Below are 12,685 nucleotides of genomic sequence, written 5' to 3'. Positions count from 1 at the left end.
CTAGAGTGTATGGAGCCATGTCTTGGGGGAAAGGGTTGTCTTTTTTTTTTTCTTTACTGCCTTGCCATTTATTTGCTCTCGCCATGCACCATAGTATTTAATCCTTACAGACCCTGTGATTTGTGGTGTGTTATTATCAGCTTTGTAACAACAAGAAAACGGGCCTAGGGTGAGTTAATAATTACCCCGTCTCATAGCTGACAAGGCTGGAGACCAGGTGGTATGGCCTGGAGACCCAATAACCCTGCGCACTGGGACTCCTGCTCACTGACAGACTGTACTTGTGCTGGGAGAGCAAAGAAGATACAGTGTGGCTGGCCCTACAATTAATAGGGACTTGAGTTAGACTCTCGTTCTCGGTATATCCAGAAGAGGCAGGTCCCTGGTTTTATCTGTGCTGTCTCATGTGATAGGAATTCCTCCGTCGATCAAGGTAGTCAATGTTTCATGGTAAGTATCTGCTGTGTTCGATTGCTCTATTTAGTTGTCAAAAATAGTTAGGATATTTTTCCACACCTTAGCCACTATCAATAATGTCGCAGGAGACAGGAGAATGCAGTCCAGGATGCTGATGTCAGCTCATCTAAGAAAAGACTCTGAAGCAGATCCCTGGGTCACCAGTGGTTTTAGGTTGCCATGGTAGCTGTATCTTTCTGCATCCCCATCCACAGTGCGAAGGTTCCATTTCCCCAAACCCTCTCCAATGTTTATTCTTGTTTTGATAATGCCGTCTGACAGATGCATGGTATTTTCTCACCGTGGGGGAAGAATACAGGAATGAAATGTCATATTGACAGTGAAAAAAGCCAGTAAATGATATTTGGACAGTCTGCATGTTGTCCAAATCTGACTTTTATATATAGATATATAGATATGGATACTGCAAATCCTAATCCTTAGTATTCTTTTTTTATTCAAAATTCTTTATTGTTGATATTTACCTTCAAAGTTGGAGGGGGAAATGAGTTCAGAAAGCACTTCCCAACTACATGTGCTATATGCATGTTACTTAAAAATAAGTCCCTCTAGGCACGGTGCGTTTTTAAGAAAAGGCCAAGTAAGTTTGGGATAAGAGGACAGAGCTGAAAACCTGTCTTCTTTGGGAGAGGGGAAGCTACATTCAAAGGGAATTTTTTTTTCTTCAAAAAGAGACCTCGCAGAACAGAAAAGTTCACGAGCAAGGACCTCCCTTCAGCCAAAGGCCTCTCCTCCTGCAGGCTCCATCACTTGACAGCAGAGACACGAACTCTGCTTTGTAGCGACCCCTGCTGGCCGGATGCAGGTGGTACAATGTGGCTAACTACGCGTTTGTCCTGAGGTACTGCTATTTAAGACAGGCTAGCGGATAGGCAGCCCCTCCTAGTCTCTTCTGCCTTGAGTTCTGGACTATCGTGAGTTAAGAGACATCTTCCTGGTCGCCCAGCCTTTTGCCTAGAAGCTGCTGAGGACCGAGATGGGCAGACACGAACCGCATCCCCTAGACACTCAGAGATGACTGCAGAAGAGAAGCTGGCACAAGGGTGCAGGTTAGAGAGTGACGTCGCGGCGGAGAAGGGCCCTGTGTAGAAGTACTAGAAGGTTGGCAGAAGAGGCGCTGTATGAGCTTCTCTGAGCACTGGAGCAGAGGTCTAGGGAGGACGCGTGTACTACGGGCACAGGGTTCAGTCCGAGGTGGGAGCAGTGGGGTGGGAAGGTTTTGTCTGCGCTGCTAAGGCTCCTCCTCCTGATGACACGCAAAGCAGAGCTCTCTTTTTCCATAAGGAACACTAGTGAAGTGGGCTTCCAGAACTCTCACCAAGGAAGAGGCTGGGCACGCCCCTCCTCTTTGCCGAAGACTGTTGGGTGTAAAGATGATTACAAAGGCTGCCTAGAGAAGCCTGTAAGGACTTTTCGTCTAAAGTCCATGGAGTATCTCTGTCCCCACCCCATGGGATTTTGGGTCTCACTAGACTCCAATTCAGAGGTGACTTAACAACCAAGCAAAGACCAAGCAAACGAAAACTAGAATGTTACAAGTGGTGTTCCTCAGTTCTTCTTCGAAGCATGTAAAGTGTTTGAGGGTAGCTAATGTTCATCAGCCATATTGGATGACCCTTGTGGTTGACAGTTGAGGCAGAGGAGAAGTGACAAGTGTCAGAGGAGAGTCTTGGACCTCTTTCCAGCATCTCTGTTACTTTCAAATGTCCATAACAATGTGCCCAGATGGAAACACCAAGCTGTGCCTCAGCTCAAATAAGATCTGACCATAGGAGCCTGGCAAATCCTTAACTGTGTTAAGGAGCCAGGGCACTGCTCTTGACTACGGTGGAGCTGGGCTCAGCCTCTTGTCACCTGGATAGACAGTGTGAACACAGAGGAAAGTAAACGGCCCCTTCCACATCAAGGACCAATACAGAAGTACTAGTGTTTTCCTCCAAACCTCTGCAGCTGGGAAATTAGACAAAGTCTAGAACTCCCCAAGCTAACCATTTGCCCTCTAAACACTACCTGACTTTCACAAGCCCAGGGGGAAGTCAAGCAGCCTCCTGGCCTCAAAATCCCAGTATGTTCAAGGACTCCAAGCAAGGAAACATGATCTTCTCTGGACCCCCTTTCCCCAGATCTCTCGAATGCTGACCTGGTAGCCCAGGGGTAGACCAAAGCCAAAGCTTTTGATAGTCTTCTCTCTTGGAAGACAGGAGAAATGGGTTTCCCTGTGATCCTGGGGGTCCAGCCTCAAAGACATTTGTTAGAAAGACGTGGGGCCCTCTTGTCAGAAGCTGAATGGGAAGGAAGCAAGAAAAGACGGAGACATTCAAAGACAATCCCGAGAGTGCCAGTCTTCCGGTTAAATGGGAATGAGGAACTCTGGAGGTCCTTGGACTGGAAGGGCAGACGGGAGCTGGAAGCAAGTGGGGGGAGTTTAATCAAGACAGTAAGGGGCATGGAAGAAAGATCCAACTGAAAAGAAGCTGGGGAGGGAGCGGATGAGAAGACACGGGTGCCAGCTGAGTTAGGAAACCAGGCATTTCGGGAATAAAACTGTAGTTTTGGAAAAAGTCAGTGTAGTTCAAAGCTCCATTTATCGTGACTCTGCATCCTAAAGTGTGGGACCAAAGGCAGCAATGAGCAGTGGACAGCTGGGCTTCGGGGTTCGATTCGCTGGTCATGTGAAGAGTCCATTACACACACACACACACACACACACACACACACACACACACACACACACAAGTTGGGTGGGGAGTGTAGAACAGTGTACTGCTCAATTGAGAAAGGTGAACACAGACACTCAAGGGTTGGCAATGCCGTTCAGACCACTGCCAGTTGAACAAAGCACAGAGGGTGGGGCTAGGAACAGACTGGCAGCCAAAGCAGAGCAGAGAAGCCAGAGACTCAGAACCATCTGTGAGATGAACTGAACTACTCAGCTGGGAGAACACAAGAGGCCACTGGGATGTGGGGCACTGGCTACTGAGAGCGAGTTCTCAGTGAGTGTCCAGGTTGTTTCTGTGGTGCTGGAGCGGGGGCGGGGCGTGCATTACAGCAGGAGGCCAAGCCTGGGTGAAGGGCTCATAGGATAGGGCAAGCATTACAGATCGAGCTCGGCCAGGCTCACACAACCAAGTAGTAAAGGAACGTTCAATAGAAGCCCAGGTTACCTCAGCTGATGAGCAAATGCAGCTTGTGGTAGAGGAGGGGTGGGAGCTCATCATCTCAAGTGTGGAGGCAGAATTCTTTGATCTCAGGGGGATGAACATCAGTATTTTCTCCTGAGACAGGGCCTCCCTCAGATTAGATGATTCCTCCCATCTGCCTGTCAAGAGAGAGCTACGGACTGACCAGTTCATCCCGTCTAAAAACTATTTGCACTACACCATCCAGATTGGAGACTGACCAGACAACTTCATAACACCTTACAGCCCAGCTGACCTGATAGAGAAAACTCACCATCATAAGTATCCTTCAAAGAGGCAGAGAACAAAGAAGGGCGAGAAGAAGAGTCCACTGCCACAGACAAATAATAAACACAATCAGTTTAAAGGATACCACCCCTGTTGTCTCCCAGTTGAAAGGTGTCAGTGCATAGCCAGTGGTCTATTGCATTGTGACCCCGTGAGTCAATACGGGCAGTGAAGTTGGAACAAGGCTGCTCACTTCATACTAGCTGGAAAGCAGGAGGGGAGTGGGGAGGGGGAGAGAGGGGGGAGGGGCAGGAAGGGGTGAGGGTCTGAACACTTCCTTCATAAGCATTCTCCCAATGACTGAGCTTCCTTCCACTTGACCCCTCAGCCAAAGGTTTTGTGATCTCCCAGGAACACAAAAGATAAGCACTCAGACCTTTAACAAACAGGACATCCAAGATCTAAACTCCAGTGGGGTTCCAAGACAACTATGGCCAGAGTTGTGGGGTGGAGATGGGGAAAGGAGGAGAAAGGAAAGAGAGGCAGAGAGAGGGCAGAAAGTTAGGAGTGAGTTGGGGAGATGGCTCAGTTAAAACACACTTGCCACCAAGCCCGATGACATGAGTCTGGTCCCAAGGACCTGCCTAAGGAGAAGAACAAACCCCACAAGTGTCCCCTGACTTTCACAACACGTCATAGAACACACTGTGCCTTGTCAGCACAATAAAAATCAAGACATTGGGGGCTGGAGAGCAGTTAAGAGCACTGCCAGCTCACCCAGAGGCTCCAAGTTCAATCCCCAGTATCCACATGGTAGCTCACGACTCTTTGTAACTCCCAGTTCCAGGGGATCCAACACCCTCACATCAATGCATATAAAATAAAAGTTAAATTATTTTTAAAAACGTTTTAAAACTAAAGAACTTGAAAGGATAAGAGGGCAAAGGGGTAGAGGATAGAGGTCACAGACAATGACCAAGTATCTTGGTGTAAGGGGTAGCTGACTTTCAATGCACACATTATGGAATAACTTATTTTAATGCCCAACTGGCCTAGGATTCAAGACAGAAGTTGGAATTCTAAAATGAACGAATTAATTAATTAATTAATTAATGAAAGCTCTCATGGGCACCTCTGTGCTGTGAGTTTAATCCCAGGGCTCTGTCTGCAGCCTTGGTCTCTTCGTTAGGAGGAGGGGTGAGGACCCAGGACCTGAGCTCAGCAAATAAGGTTGCTGAGGCTTGAAGCGCGCTGTTGGATGCCTTGCCATGTGTGGTGGGCAAGGTGTCTCTGTAACGCACCCAATAATAGCTCGGCTGGGTCTGTAGAGGAAGATTACGGCAGACATGCTGAGACTCTTGAAATACAAAAGCTAAAAAATCTGGAAGTCTGCTATTAACAATAGGGACAGAGCAATTCACAGTAAACTGAATCGACTTAGAGCAAACAGGTCCGGCCAAGGCATGTGTGGGAGTCTGTTCCGTTTTCACTGAGGAGGAAGTATGCCGTGGAAGAGCCCGGGCCAGCCTCATTCAGACGATCCTCCTGAATGTCTCTCCAGCATCACCAGCATTTATGCGCTGTCTACGGAGTGCAGTCTTGGATATATCGCCAGGATCCTTTCTTTTAAGTGGTAACTGTGGCAGAGCGACACCGCCCAGGACCCTCCGTGAGTCTGCCCCCTACTGGACATATGCTCCAACTGCAGCCTCTGATTCCACCACAGGGACCTGACACTGAAGCTTCTGTCTCTACCCTTGCAGATGGCTGAAGTGTCCCTCTCCAGGACTAAGGCAACAGGAGCCGCTCTCTGCTCCCCTCTCTTCTGGTTTATTGCGTTGCCTCCTTCCTCCTCCGTGGCAGGATTAAAGGAGTGGGTCAGTAGATTCAACCTATCTGTGATACTCTTAGGACTTTGCCCTGATGAATAACTAACCACACAGACGAATGTCTGCACCCCCTCCAGCAGACAGCAAGTCTTGGAGGATGTGGAAGCTTCCTCCTGTCTTCCCCTTTCTCCTACAAAAGGATCAATCCCAAAGAGACCGAGGCTGGCATCACCTTCTGCTTTGGCAAGTTGAGCTTAACTCAGTTACTGTCGAATCCGTACAGGGAAAGTAGACTGGAATGACTGGACCCTGAATTCGCTCTACATCTTAACTTCACCCCTCTATTTGCCCTTTCCCCCTGTTTGATTACTGTGTGGATGCCACCAGAGCGGAACGCAAGGTCTTTTCATTCCTTAAAACACCTCTTTTTTTTTTTTTTTTTTTTTTTGGCTTTATGTAACCCCTTTCATTTTAGATTTTATGCGGGACTCTGTGAGCATCGTGGTGCTGGTCTGATTTACACAGAGACGAGATATTCCATCCTGCACTTCTGCCTTAGGCACTTTAATGAGTCCCTCAACCCATCCTGGGAGCGACACCCCTGGCATTCTCATGTCCCCTGCACATGCTGCTGCCACCACCCAAGGAGCTGCTTTCTCTTCTCAAGTCCCGTCAGGGTTCTCCTACCATTTTGGCAGTAAACCACTTCACCCCACTCCACCCCAGCCTACTATGTCCACGTAGAAATCCTACGTTCACCCTTCCAGTTCCTGCTCAGCTGAAACGTCCCGGGAGATTGTCACCAGGAAAGGCATTGTATGTCTCTGCTCTCCTGGCACATCTTGCCGAAATTCAGGGTTTTATACTATGCCCTTCCAGCTGCCTCGAGCTCCATGCACGCAATGGCGACACACTTATTCTTGAATGACCAGAAAACAGAAATACTATCATCTGGAGATGATAGATACTCACAGGCCCTCTTGGTAAATAACAATGGCGGTATTCAAAAAAATCAACAGACCTTCAGGAAGACAGATGGATGGATAAATAGTAAAAAGGCTGTCTCGTTCATATAAAGCTTCCAACACCATCCCTTCTCAGGCTTCAAATATCTTAAATTACACAGCTTTTGTGAGATGTGCTTGGGGTAGTGAACACAGAAGTTACTTCCATCCATAATATAATAGATCAATACTTTCCATCTCCTTCAACATTGAAACCCTCGGGAGCTTAGCAGGCAAAGGGCCCTGAGCTTGGTTCTCAGCATCACATGAACATACAAGCATAGGTCAAAAGTCGTTTAATGCCTTGTCTCTACTAAGAGTTGAAGACTCTCAAGCTCTTCTGATAGGCTGCATACTTGGTAGGAGATGCGACTTTGGAACTATTCGATTCTTTTTTATTATTATTATTTTATCAGCACACCAGAATAACTACTTTATCCAAAGATTAAAAGCTACCCGTGAAGGTTCTGGCCTCTAATAAAGGACCTGGCTGCCTCAAGCTCTCCGAAATCCTTGTTTCAAACCTGAAGGGGAAGTGTAAGGATTGGGGGCAAGTGGAGAATGTAGAGGAGAGATAAGGGTGAAACAGGAAGGAAGAAAGGAAAGGGAGGAAGAAAACAGGCTGTGTGGAGCTCTCTGGCCACTGGGTTCCTCCATTGCACACAGTGAACCCGTGAAAGACTTAGCAGGACACGTTGGCTCTGAGGGAAACAGGAAGCTTGTGAGGACATCTAGGAGAGGAAGGGCTGTTTTAGAAGATAAACCTACACCCCCATAACCCCATAGGTGGCGCCTGGTTGGCCATATGCTAAGACAAACAGGAATGTCAAAGGATGCTCAGGTTTTAAGAACCATGATGATCTGGCAGAAACAGGGACCCAGATGCTGGGGTCTTTCCTGCTGATGCGGGAAAGAGGAACAGGAGGTGGGTTTTAAGACTCCTCTCCACTTCCTTTCCGTGCACAACAGGCAGATGGTAGCCTAATGAAGGTCAGTCCCCCACATTCCTTTACACAGCATCCTCAGGATAGCCCCCTCTCTGCTCTGAGAGAAAACACGCCCTCGTCCGAGACTGAGTTCTGTCTGAATCCCCACCGTAAAGCCCACATGTACCATCTGGCAACCTAGGTGGACAGTCTAGTCATCTAAAGTCAACCAAATGCTGGCTCCACTGGAGAGGCTGAGTAGTGAGTGCTTACCATGTGCTAACTTGGTGCACCTTAACACTAATACCTTCTCCCTCCAAGATCCTACTGGACAGGAGATCTGAGACATAGAGAATTCTTACCCAGGGAACACTGAGCCCACATAGGCTCTATGTCCTGCTCTCATAGCTACAGAGTCAACTTCTTAACCTCAAGGTAAAGCTGCCCCTTGTAACCTTTAGAACCGTCCATTCACACAGACACTCACCTCCAGCAACTACAACAGATCTGAAGACACAGGAGGAGTAGCCCATGGCCTTCGGAAATTTACAGAGTCAAGTGTGTTGACTTAGGCTAGGCCTGCTCCAAGACCTTCATGCCCTGAGTTTATTATTACTAATATTCACTTCACTGTGCAATGGAAACGTGAGAAAACTTCACAGACCAAAAGTGCAGCAAAGGCACCATCAAGCAATTCAGATTCCCCATCCCCCCACTATTTAGAAATTTCTGCTCTTGCCAAGGTTGTGCTGAAATGTCATTTTTCCATTGCACACCGAAAGAAGAGTTGAGCACAGGTTCTAATCCTAAAGTCCAAACTCCCCGATCTGAATTGTTTTAAACTTAAATGGCATCTCAAGTGGGAAACCTGCACACAAAACTATGTTTCATCCACAAAGTTGTCTTTAAAATTACACAAAATACCTTGATGTTATGTGTACAATGTATTATGTAGAGCATTAATGTATTCTCTGTTTTGACTTGGGCTGATCCTCAAGCTATCTCGTTATATCTATGAAAACATTCCAAAACCTGAACCACTCTGCCCCCAGGCATTCTGGGTATTGATCTAGTGGTGTAATTTCTATGTTTCAGGAACAAACTGATACCAATAGTTTAGAGGCACAAGTATGTGTCATACTGTGTGACACATAGATTCTGAATACGGTCTCAGATTTGAGAGCGTCCTTCGATGCAGTTCCCCTTGGGCAGTATCCTAACGTCACTGCACCGGCCATGCCTTAGCATCTGCAGGATCCAAATCAGGAAGACAAGTGCAAGGATGGAAGTTATGTCTAAATGTTTAAGAGTTTAACTCCTTAGCAAACTGGTGCATTAGTAAGCTCTAGTCTTCTAACTTCAAAGTCTTTATAACACAATATATAAGCCTGTGGAAGCCAGTAGGGGCGTACGCCTTCAATCCCAGCACTAGGGAGACCTAGGCAGATGAATATCTGAGTTTACAGCCAGCCTGGTTTACAGAATGAATTGCAGGACAGCCAGAACTACAGAGAAATTCTGTCCAGCTGTCCAACACACACACACACACACACACACACACGCACACGCACACGCACACACACACAAAGATAATTCAATTCTTATTTTGAAGTCTTGATATCTCTTTTCCCCCCAGGGCTGGGGACCAAACCCAAGGACCTTCTTCCGAACACTAGGCAATCATTTGACTCTCAGCCCCACCCAACCCTCACACCCAATAACTCTTCTAGGGTGGGCAGCAATGTTTAGGTAACCAAACGAAAGACAGATAAAAATAACAAGCAGTGAAGTACACATTTTCCCCATGCTAATATTTCTTTTTTTCCCATTCGTCAATTTATTTATTCATTTTATATCCCAATTGCAGCCCCCTTCTCCTCTCAGTCACATACACACACACACACACACACACACATACACACACACATACACACACACACACACACATACACACACACACACTCAGTCCTTCCACTTTTCTTATCCTTCTGAAGACTTTTTCATCTTGCCTTTTATTGTCTTTAATTCAGGGTTATCTCAGAGCCTTAATGTGTCAGTAAGAAAGGTTCTTGAGGGTCTGGAGAGATGGCACATTCTATAAAGGGCTTGTGGTGCAAGCAGGAGAAACTGAGTTTGGAACCCCACACCCACATATGAAGAGAGGCTGAGCTTGAATCACAAGCACCCATAATAAAAGCCAGTGCCACACCTGTGATCCCAGCCTGGGGTAGGTGAGACAGGAGAATACTGGGGGCTTACTGACCAGCCAGTCTATCAGGGGTCAGTAAACAACCAATTTGCATGATTCTTGTCTCAAAATCCAAAGTGGGGAGTGGTCAAGGAAGATACTTGGCTTCAATTCCTGACCTTCATCACTGGGAAGTAAGATTAGGGCTTTCCTTAGGTCCCTGGGGTCCCTACATTCACTTTCAGAAATTCTTACTTAGCACTTGCTGTGTCTTCCCAGGCAATCTACCCTCAACAGATGAGGTTTCTGCGATGAGTTGCTGGTTGTTAGACAATATGATCATTTCGTAATTTCTACGTTTGCAAATATAAAGACAGCTTCGGTTTGGTGACTTCTCGTTTAAATGTCACCTGTTCTTTCCATCTGGACATTCAAAGCTTTGTTGTTTACCCCTAACTTTGAAATCCCATTTTTTTAAAAAAAAAAAATGTGCCTACCGTAATGCAATACTTATTCTGTAATGCCACATTCACTAAGTACCTGTTCTATGCCAGGTACTACTCCAAACCTTTTCACGTGTTAATCCCTTCCAGCCAGGTAAATGCTACTGTCATGTCCATTTGATGTATGAGAAAAACTAAGGCTCAGAGACTAAGTATATGGTCTAGTTTCAAGCACCTCATAAAAGACTGGAGTGACGGAGCATCACGTCCAAGGAGTCAGGGTCTAAGTCACTTGCCATTCACCCTATGCTCTTAGTAACCGAACTCAACTGGATCTTGGTGCCCCCTTCAAATTGATGGACTTAAGTTCTCTCTTTTATTAATCTAGGATTACATTGGTCTACACTAGAGTTTATTTAAGCAATGACTTATTTTTTAGTGGGTTTTTTGTTATTGTTGGTGGTGGTGGTAGTTTTTGGTTTTCCCTCGATCCACCTAGATCAGTTTAGCTATTTCCCTCCTTCATTCTCTCAAAGTATTCCTCCTTGAAGTCTAAGCTCATATAATTTTGCCATTCATTTTAATCCAGCAAATAAACTATAATTCATGTGATGCCCAAGAATGTCTTTTGGGGAGGGCAACGTCTCTCGTAGTTATCAATCAAACTGATGGATTTTGTAGGGCAGAAAAGGTCTTCTTTACAGCAGTGAGCTCAGCACCTGTTTCGCTGCCTGATGTGTGCTCAATGTGCATTGGTTACTATTCAGTGAATGAGTTAAGTTCTGAACTCCAGGTCTACTCTGAAATACTGAGGAATTCTCTAGAGAACCCTTTACCTCTCTCCTTTGATTGGCCCCTGGGCATTTCACTCGGCTAAACTATGGAGTTTCTCCTCAGTGCCTGCCTGTCTTATAGATTCACACTGGAGAGGCTCAGAGAACTAGCACACCCTACTCTAGGTTTCCCACACACAATTAAACAAACTAACCAAAGCAGGCAAATAAATGAATGAACAAATATCCCTTCCCTATGTTTACAACAGTTTTGATACCAAATTTGTGTATCTCTGCCATACTAGACAATTCTCCAACTCACTAAATGCCAGTTGACTTTCTTGCAATTCAATTTCATATTCACACCATCTACCTAGAGTTATGTCAGGTTCCCCAAACTGCAGGCTGCCCTAAAAGCCAACTCCACTTCAAAGACCAATCAGGAATATGGCTTGCCACGCTTCCTACCAACAGGCTCACAATCTGGGATTCCCAAGAACTCCTTTATTGCCTTCATACTGTGCAAGAATGGTTCCTAGAACTAAAAGTCTATCTCTTGCCAGCCATTATTAAGAGCCTTCAAGGATACTGTGGTGGTTTGAATGAAAATGCCCCCCTTAGGTTCACAGGAAGTGGCACTATTGGGAGGTGTGGTCCTGTTGGAGGAAGTGTGTCATTGGGGGTGGGCTTTGGGGTTTCAGAAGCTCAAGCCAGGTCCAGCCTATGGTTGAGATAGAATATCTCTCTCTCTCTCTCTCTCTCTCTCTCTCTCTCTCTCTCTCTCTCTCTCTCTCTCTCTCTCTCTCTCTCTCCCCTGCTGCCTAAAAATCTAGATATAGAACTCTTACCATGTCTGTGTACATGACACCATGCTTCCTGCCATGATGACGATGGGCTAAACCATTGCGATAAACCAGCCCCAGTTAGAGGCTTTCCCTTATCCGAGTTGTCATGACGGTGTCTCTTTACAGCAACAGAAACCCTAAGACACATACAAATGAGCACTCGGGTGAAGGCTAAACAGGATGAAACCCACAAAAGGGGCCTGAGTCTGTGTTGACAAGTTTGAGGTACCTTTTTCCCAGTGCATGGACTGGTGTGCGGTGACAATCTGAAGTTTCTTCAAATGCCTAGCACAGGATTGCCACGGAAGCTTTACTTCATGGGCATGGTGCAGTAAGTGATTGTCATTGATCATTAAGCTCAACCTTTAGCCCCTCCTCCACTCTTTAGAAGTCAGGAGCTGAGGCAGAAAGTTTCTATTTCAATCATAGGCTTGGTTCCTCTGACAGCTAACCCCACCCACCAAGATCCACCTCATTTGGATAAACTCCAGTGTGAGTGAAGAATCATATTATTAGAAACAACACAGTCCTCCTTTCATCCCTGCTAGGAACTGGGAACAAAGGCCAAATGTGGAGGGGGAGTTTTTGGTTTGTTTTATTTTGTTTCGTTTTCTGGGTTTTAAAAAAAAATGTTTAATTAGCATATGTGATGGTTAACGCCATCAACCGGTCATGATCTGAAATTATCTAGAGGACAAGTTCCTGCACACACTAGTGGGAGATTATCTAGATCAGGTCGAGGTAGGAAGACCCTTCTTAAATGTGGGGAGCACCATTCCATGGGCTAAAGTAA

This window comes from Rattus norvegicus, chromosome 8, assembly GCF_021556685.1.
Source record: "Rattus norvegicus strain SHRSP/BbbUtx chromosome 8, alternate assembly SHRSP_T2T, whole genome shotgun sequence".
Lineage (NCBI taxonomy): Eukaryota > Metazoa > Chordata > Mammalia > Rodentia > Muridae > Rattus > Rattus norvegicus.
This window is presented reverse-complemented; position numbering follows the sequence as displayed.